This window comes from Perca flavescens, chromosome 21 (genome assembly GCF_004354835.1).
Source record: "Perca flavescens isolate YP-PL-M2 chromosome 21, PFLA_1.0, whole genome shotgun sequence".
NCBI classification, from domain to species: domain Eukaryota; kingdom Metazoa; phylum Chordata; class Actinopteri; order Perciformes; family Percidae; genus Perca; species Perca flavescens.
In genome coordinates this window covers 24,809,003-24,816,610 of record NC_041351.1, presented here as the reverse complement: position 1 = coordinate 24,816,610, position 7,608 = coordinate 24,809,003, and positions in this window count along the sequence as shown.

Here is a 7,608-nt window from a genome sequence, read left to right as displayed (position 1 = left end):
CATGTAGCAGGGATTGTTGAATAATGTATGGATTTGTCAATGCAAATAAATATTTGTAGTAATAATGGTGTATTGTTTTTCATTTTATGTAGTCCTTTTTCACCTAAAAACTTATTTTTAGACATCAACTCTATTAAGTGTTAAATAAAACATACTTTAAGTGTTGCTTGTTAACACTATGAAGGAATTCACATTAAAACTGACTCAAGGTTAGAGTTTTATTTTACTCTATATGGGAACTCCCACAATAGTTCAGTTTTAACTCCTGAAAAGGGTTAAATGATCAACTCCTACAAAATAGTTACTTTAACTCTGCCCTAGAGTTTATTTGATGGTCACACATGTACACTCAAATTGAGTTGATTTTAACTCCCAGAGAGTTTATTCCAAAGGCTAAAATTTGCAGTGAATAAAGAGCCATGCCAAGGCTTTTCCATAATAATCAATATACTGTAGACTACAATTATAGAATTAATTGCACTTTATTATTTTGTTTTATTCTCTATTGAACATGTTTTGTATGTCTTGTTATGACATTTTGATATTTTTCAAATATTTTAATGAAGTTCAGGGACGTCGTTAGGCCTATTTTAGGGGTAGCTGAAGCTACCCCAAAATGTTTCTAAGCCCCCGCAAATAATAATAATAAAAGACTGGGGGGAGACTGGGGGAAGTCTCTCGCGGGTCCTTTGTTCTAGACTTCCTACTACAAAAATGCTCAGGAAACTTTAGTTCCGAGTAGCGAAAATGGAGGAGAAATTAATTGTGGCGGTTGCAGCATTTCCAAATCTATACAACCCATATTTGTTGTCCTATAGGGAAAACAACCAACTTAATTATGCCTGGAGGAGGGTGGCAGAGGTTGTTGGAGTCCCTGGTGGGTTTTATGAGTTTGTGTGTAAAATAAAATGTTAATTCAACAGATGAGTTGTAATGGTAGCAGACAGCACATGTGCAGGAAAATGCATGTCCAGGGAAAAGAGGAAGCAGAGGGAGAGGAACAGGAGTGGGGCTGGGGCCTCATCAGCTCGGCCATGGAAGTATATGGCTGTGATGGGGTTCCTGGCCCCATTCCTGGAGGGCAGGCTAACCTGCCCCGCCAAGCTACCCCTGCCACACTCCCACCAGCTGCACCCATCCCATTGCTTCACTCCCACCCAGCTACCACCACATATTCAACACCCCCAGCAGCATTTATTGTAACTGTACAAGTACAATGGAATATTGTTTCTATGAATCCTGTTGATACCGACATGAAAAAGACAAACTTCAGAGATAAAACTAATAATAATAATAATAATAATAATAATAATAAATTCAATTTATATAGCACTTTTCATAGACTCAAAGTCGCTTCAAAGGGGAGGTAGAATACAAAACAAAACAAAACAAAACAAGATTCAGGCACAGATGGAAAGGGAGGGGGGCGTGGGGCTACGGATAGGCAGCGGTGAAGAGAGGGGTCTTGAGGTGGGACTGGAAGATGGTGAGGGACTCAGAGGTGTGGATCTCTTGATGGAGGGAGTTCCAGAGCCTGGGAGCTGCCCTGGCGAATGCTCTGTCCCCAAAACTGCGCAGGTTGGATTTTTGGATGGAGAGGATACCAGCTGAGGTGGATCTGAGGTACCGTGAGGGTTGGTACGGGGACAGGAGGTCAGTGAGGTATGAGGGGGCCAGATGGTGGAGGGCTTTGTAGGTGAGGACCAGAATTTTGTAGGTGATCCGGTGGGAGATAGGGAGCCAGTGGAGTTGTTTTACGACTGGAGTGATGTGGTGCCAGGATTTGGAGTGGGTGATGAGTCGGGCAGCTGCGTTTTGGACCAGTTGGAGTCGGTTGATGTTGGTAGAGCTGATGCCGAGGAGGAGTGAGTTGCAGTAGTCCAGTCGGGAGGAGATGAAGGCGTGAATGAGTCTTTCAGCAGCGGGGGGTGTGAGACAGGGTCTGATTTTGGCAATGTTGCAGAGGTGAAAGAAGGAGGTTTTAATGACATGACGGATGAAACAATAACATTCAGCTTATCAAGGTAGCCATTTAACCTATTGTACACTACTCTCTCTAAGACCTTAGAGATTATAGGCAAGATTGATATAGGACGATAATTGCTCATATCATTTGTATCCCCAGATTTAAATACTGGTATAATTCTTGCAATGTTTGCCCTTTTCGGCACAATAACAGAGAGCAGTGAAAGATTGATACAATAAGTAAGTGGCTCACATTGTGCTGTTTCATTCTGAGATTATTGGTACTATATCCATGAAGGGGGGATTTATTTATTTCTTGCATGTTTTGTTTTGTTGTGCATGATCAAAAAACATCCTCTTTGCTTTCTTCACAAATCGCACCCTGACAACGTCCATATAGGCTACAATAGCTGTTAGTCCGCGGATAGAGTCATAAAAATGAACGTTCTGATTAACAGTGGATGGATTGTGGGTGAAATCAAGTATAATCAATGAGGAAAATATAACTGAACAGAGCAGAGCTGCCGTTTCTTATTATACATCTTATTTTACGTTTTATGTTCACGTAGGAGTTTTGTTAAATTACTGCTGAACCCAACATTTCCTGATTTGGCTGGTTCAAAATAAAAGCATTGATATAACAAAATAACGGACTTTTAATGTGAAAAACGAATAGGAAATGAAACCGTTCAACAGCCGCAGCTTTGACCACTCAGACACTTTTCAGTCTCGCACACAAAATAAAGGGCACTTATTTTACACAGTGTGGGCTGACTGACGCACACTATGAGATTCTGCCAGACAGTTGTTGTGAACTTCAAAGGCATTAGGTGGAAGAAGTCCTGCATTAAGAATAAGTTAAAGTACAAGTTATCAGCCTTAATAACCATATAAAATACAAATACGTACACACGAGTGTTGATGGAAAAAGAAATAATGAATGAATAATATAGGATGTCAATGGAAAAAGAAGGAAACATTTATATATATATATTTTGGAGCTTTTCCACAGGTCAGTGTCGAACCTGAGTGGCCGCGATATTGGTAGCCTATATTGAGAATGGAATAATCTCAGTTTGCATAATCCGGTTGCAGTTCATATTTTTTAAGAATATTCACTCACTTGTACTTAGTCATTCATAATCACACTAAGGTATATGCCTACAGTATTCATCCTATGTGTAAATTATCAGAACAATTACTGCACCGGGTGGCAGCTTAAAAATATTTTTTTCTGAAATAGCACATTTTACATTGCTAAGAGTACACCAGTTTAGTGTGAGTTTAAACTGTTTGATACTATCTGGCATGTAGGGGGGGGGGGGTTCTGCTGCTAGCACTGAAGGTGAAGTGTTAATGACCCATCAGCAACACAAAAGGATACAGACACTCTTATTGAGGAACATGCAAGAAACATTTCACCTTCGAGCCTTTGAGCAGCACAGTGAATTCATATTTTTCTCAGTCTATATTAACTAGTAAAGTTGACAAAGCAGCAAAACATCTTTCATTTTATAATTTAATTTGGCTACAATGTATGTAAAATTGCTAACGTAGGAACATGGTTATATAGCCTAACCTTTGAAATGAGCGTAATTTTAACTGTGCACGGGTAAAATAGTGCACGGGTAAAATAAACAAATTTAGGCATTATGTAGGGCTAAATTACGATAACTAAATAGACTAACTAAAAAAAAATAGCTAGAGCAGAGAACAATTACTACAGTAGTCTATAACTATAGACATCATTGACTTGGAATGAACTTGATTTGCTTCCTGTCTCTGAAGGATAGCTTCAGTGTAGTAAAGCTTAATTTAATGTATAATAAATGGTGTATTAAGTCACTCACTACTCTTTGTGAAGGAAGCGCCATCTCATGGTGAAACCCTGCAAGTGAATGAATAGGTGTGGTTACAGTGGAATTTTCTCCCCGTCTTCCCAGGTGGAGCTTGGCAGAGCCAGTTATGCTGCATTCTATTGTACTCGGAAATTGGAAACTTCCGACAACGAAAGATGCAAAGAAACGGTACGTTAATCGGGCTGGGTGCTACATTTCATTACTGCTAACTCACAGCGGCGGACCAACAGACAGAGAATGAAGACCGTTCAACTTTGAATCCAAATTTTAAAAAAATAAACTCCCACACATACAAGAGGACCGAGCTGATGCTGGCTGAGATTACACGTCAACCTCTTCGATCGACTGCAGCCGGTCTGTGTGCAACTCAGGTGGGACACAGACACCTGACACCCGGTCTGTACTCCCTGTATTGAACCATCCTCTCTCTGAGTCGATTTTCGGGACAAAAATTCAGGAAGTGATAGCTGGCTTGGCTCTCATCTCCGCCCACAGCAGCAGTCAGGGCACAGCCAGCGGGTTTGGCAGCGCCGCTAACCCGGAGAGAGCTTCGGGGATAGGACTGCCACTTGCCATCCTGGACTTGCTCACTCCCTACCTTGGGCTTCTGGCAGGCCCATGCCGTATCTTATGGAGAAGGCAGCACCACCCCTTATTCCCCTTATTTAATCAATAAAGGGCGTAAAATTTGTATAGCCTCGAGAGTTTTTCTCTCCTGCACATTCTGATGCTGAGGTTGGTTAGCACTATTAGCAAAGTTGTGTCAGTTAATATTTTAGCAATGTGAGGCGCTGCACTCGCTTGAACGGCCCTTTCCTCCCCGGGTGAGGCGAATAAGGGGAAGACGGTGCTGGCCGCTCTTCCTCAGCCTCCGCTTCATCAGCTAAGGTTATATCACATTCTGCCTCAGTGGCTAGTAGGGTGTTTGTGTCACATAGGTTAGATCGAATGCTATCGCTACGTAGCTAACCGTGCTAATACAAGCAACAGTGCTAATGCAGACAAGATGGCCTCACTGTGGAAATCATCGCACCTCCTTGATAGCCTTGGTGAGTATTCCCACTGGCTGCGTTAGCACTGTTGACCGTGTTGGCACAGTTAGCCACGTTAGCTAGCCGCTGCCTACCTGGCTCTATCATCTCCACGGCTGCGCATATCCCCACACATGGCCCGTATCTTCATGGATATATTAGCTCTTAGCTCATTAGCTCATCTTAGATAAATTGCTATCAGTGTGGACAGTGAAGGCATCACGCAGGTTAGAGCTGCTAATGTACTGACGACACAGTCGACACCTGCCTGCAATTACACCTTAGTGCCAAAGCTGCCGATAGAAACAACCTAACTCAAATCTTACAGACAACAACTTTAAACAGCAGAGGGATTCACTCAAAATTTTGAAGGCCTCAGACTAGATTTATTCACCCGGATACAGCACAAAGGGGAAATCTGACTGGATAAAAGCTCTAATTTATGAAATGCACTGGAAGCCGCACAATCAAGGTAGAGCATAGCAATGATATTAGGTATGGCAGCCTCAGCCACCATGGTATAAATTGTATGTGTGAATCGTGCCTGTACTCTGTAAAATCGGTTTGAGTAGTCGTTAAGACTAGAAAAGCGCAATATAAATGTAGTCAATTTACATTTATAAGCCTTACAAGAACATATACTTCTCCAGCATTGGGAGTATGCTGGAGTATGACCAACATTTCCCTGTACAAGTTCTCATTTGACATAGTTGTATATTCAAGGATTTGAAGGTGTATTGTCGCTGTCTGTATTAAGTATGATTCCAAGGAGTGATAACATTCTTTGCCAGTTCATGCAAATAGCCAGACAATGACTGATCTGTTGTGCAGTGATTCTAGACTGAGGGGCAGCCTCTGCCCTGTCATAACTGTAGTCATACCAGGAAATAAGGACTGTAGAAAAAAATTTAAATAATATATAAACCTATATAACATTTAGCTCAGGGGTCTTCAACGTTTTTTAGGGCAAGGACCCCTTATGGTGTGGACACATTAAGCCGACGGCCGACCGTTGACAGAAGCCAGTCGAGATGATCATCCCCGAGGTCCAAAAAACTGCCCCGGGACACACCAACTTGACAAACGTAATACGTCTTTATAAGAGCAGGCGGCGCTACACTGTATTGTTGCCCAAGAAATGAAAACCGGCAGCTGATTGGACGAACGTGTCACATGGGTTTTCTCCGGAAATTCAAAGCCAGACTGTCATGGCAGCCGTTCAGAATACGATCTCATATTGTACTAAAATAGTTCACTGAAACATGTTTCTAAAAACATTTTAAGCGAGAAATAGACCATGCAGTTCCTGAATCTGTCTTCATTTCAGCTCAACAAAGGTCAGTTTAAAAGAGTTTTGTCGCCATTTCTGGGTGAGTCCCGACTGCCCTGCCGGCGACTGAACATGTCAGGTCGGCCAAAATGAACGCCGACAGCCCCCCAGACTGACAATGGCACAGGACACACCGAACTGATTCGAGTCACTGACCTCGCCAGACTGTTCAACGGCTGATAATCGGCTTAATGTGTCCACACCTTTAGCTGAAAGAGAGACGGAGTAGGGACCCCCTACTACTGTACATATATTGTATAAAATTTAGTTGCATGTTAAACTGGGCCGGATGGATGAAAATGAATAGATATATATTATTTAGACATCATGTCCATCCATCCATCCATCTTCGTCCGCTTATCCGGTGTCGGGTCGCGGGGGGAGCAGCTCCAGCAGGGGACCCCAAACTTCCCTTTCCCGAGCAACATTAACCAGCTCCGACTGGGGGATCCCGAGGCGTTCCCAGGCCAGGTTGGAGATATAATCCCTCCACCTAGTCCTGGGTCTTCCCCGAGGCCTCCTCCCAGCTGGACGTGCCTGGAACACCTCCCTAGGGAGGCGCCCAGGGGGCATCCTTACCAGATGCCCGAACCACCTCAACTGGCTCCTTTCGACGCAAAGACATCATGTTTTAATGTTAAACATATACAGTATGTGGAAGGCACAGTGAATTCTTAAAGGAACACGCCGACTTATTGGGAATTTAGCTTATTCAACGTAACCCCCAGTGTAAGACAAGTCGATACACACCCTTCTCTTCTCCATGCGTGCTGTAACGCTGCCTGACGGTTCCAGCGTTAGCTTAGCCTAGCACAGATCCTGCAGGTAACTGGTTCCAACTAGCCTACTGCTCCGAATTGTGACAAAAGTGACAAAATAACGCCAACATGTTCCTATTTACATGTTGTGATTAGTATAGTCACAGCGTGTACAAAAAACAACGTAACATATACAAGTACTATATTCTTCCGCCTGAGAATATAGTTCCCGGTTTGTTTACAGTTAGAAGACGGCTGTGTCTCATGCTACGTTATTTTTTGTACATGCTGTGACTCTATAAATCACAACATGTAAATAGGAACATGTTGGCGTTATTTGGTCACTTATTCAGAGCAGTAGGATTGCTGGAACCATTCACCTGCATGTTCTGTGCTGGCCTGATGCCGCTGGAGCCGTCAGACAGCATTACAGCACGCACGGAGATGAGAAGGGTATGTATCGACTTAACTAACTCTGGGGGTTACGGTGAAAAAGCTAAATTCCCAATAAGTCAGCGTGTTCCTTTAAGCCTAACTAATGTTAAACATATATGTGGAAGGCTACCTATATTAAGCTTATTTTCAATATGTAAATTAAATGGTTTTCTTTTCACAAATAGGCCAAATTATCTTTCCTAATAATAGGTTGGATTCATATTATTGTA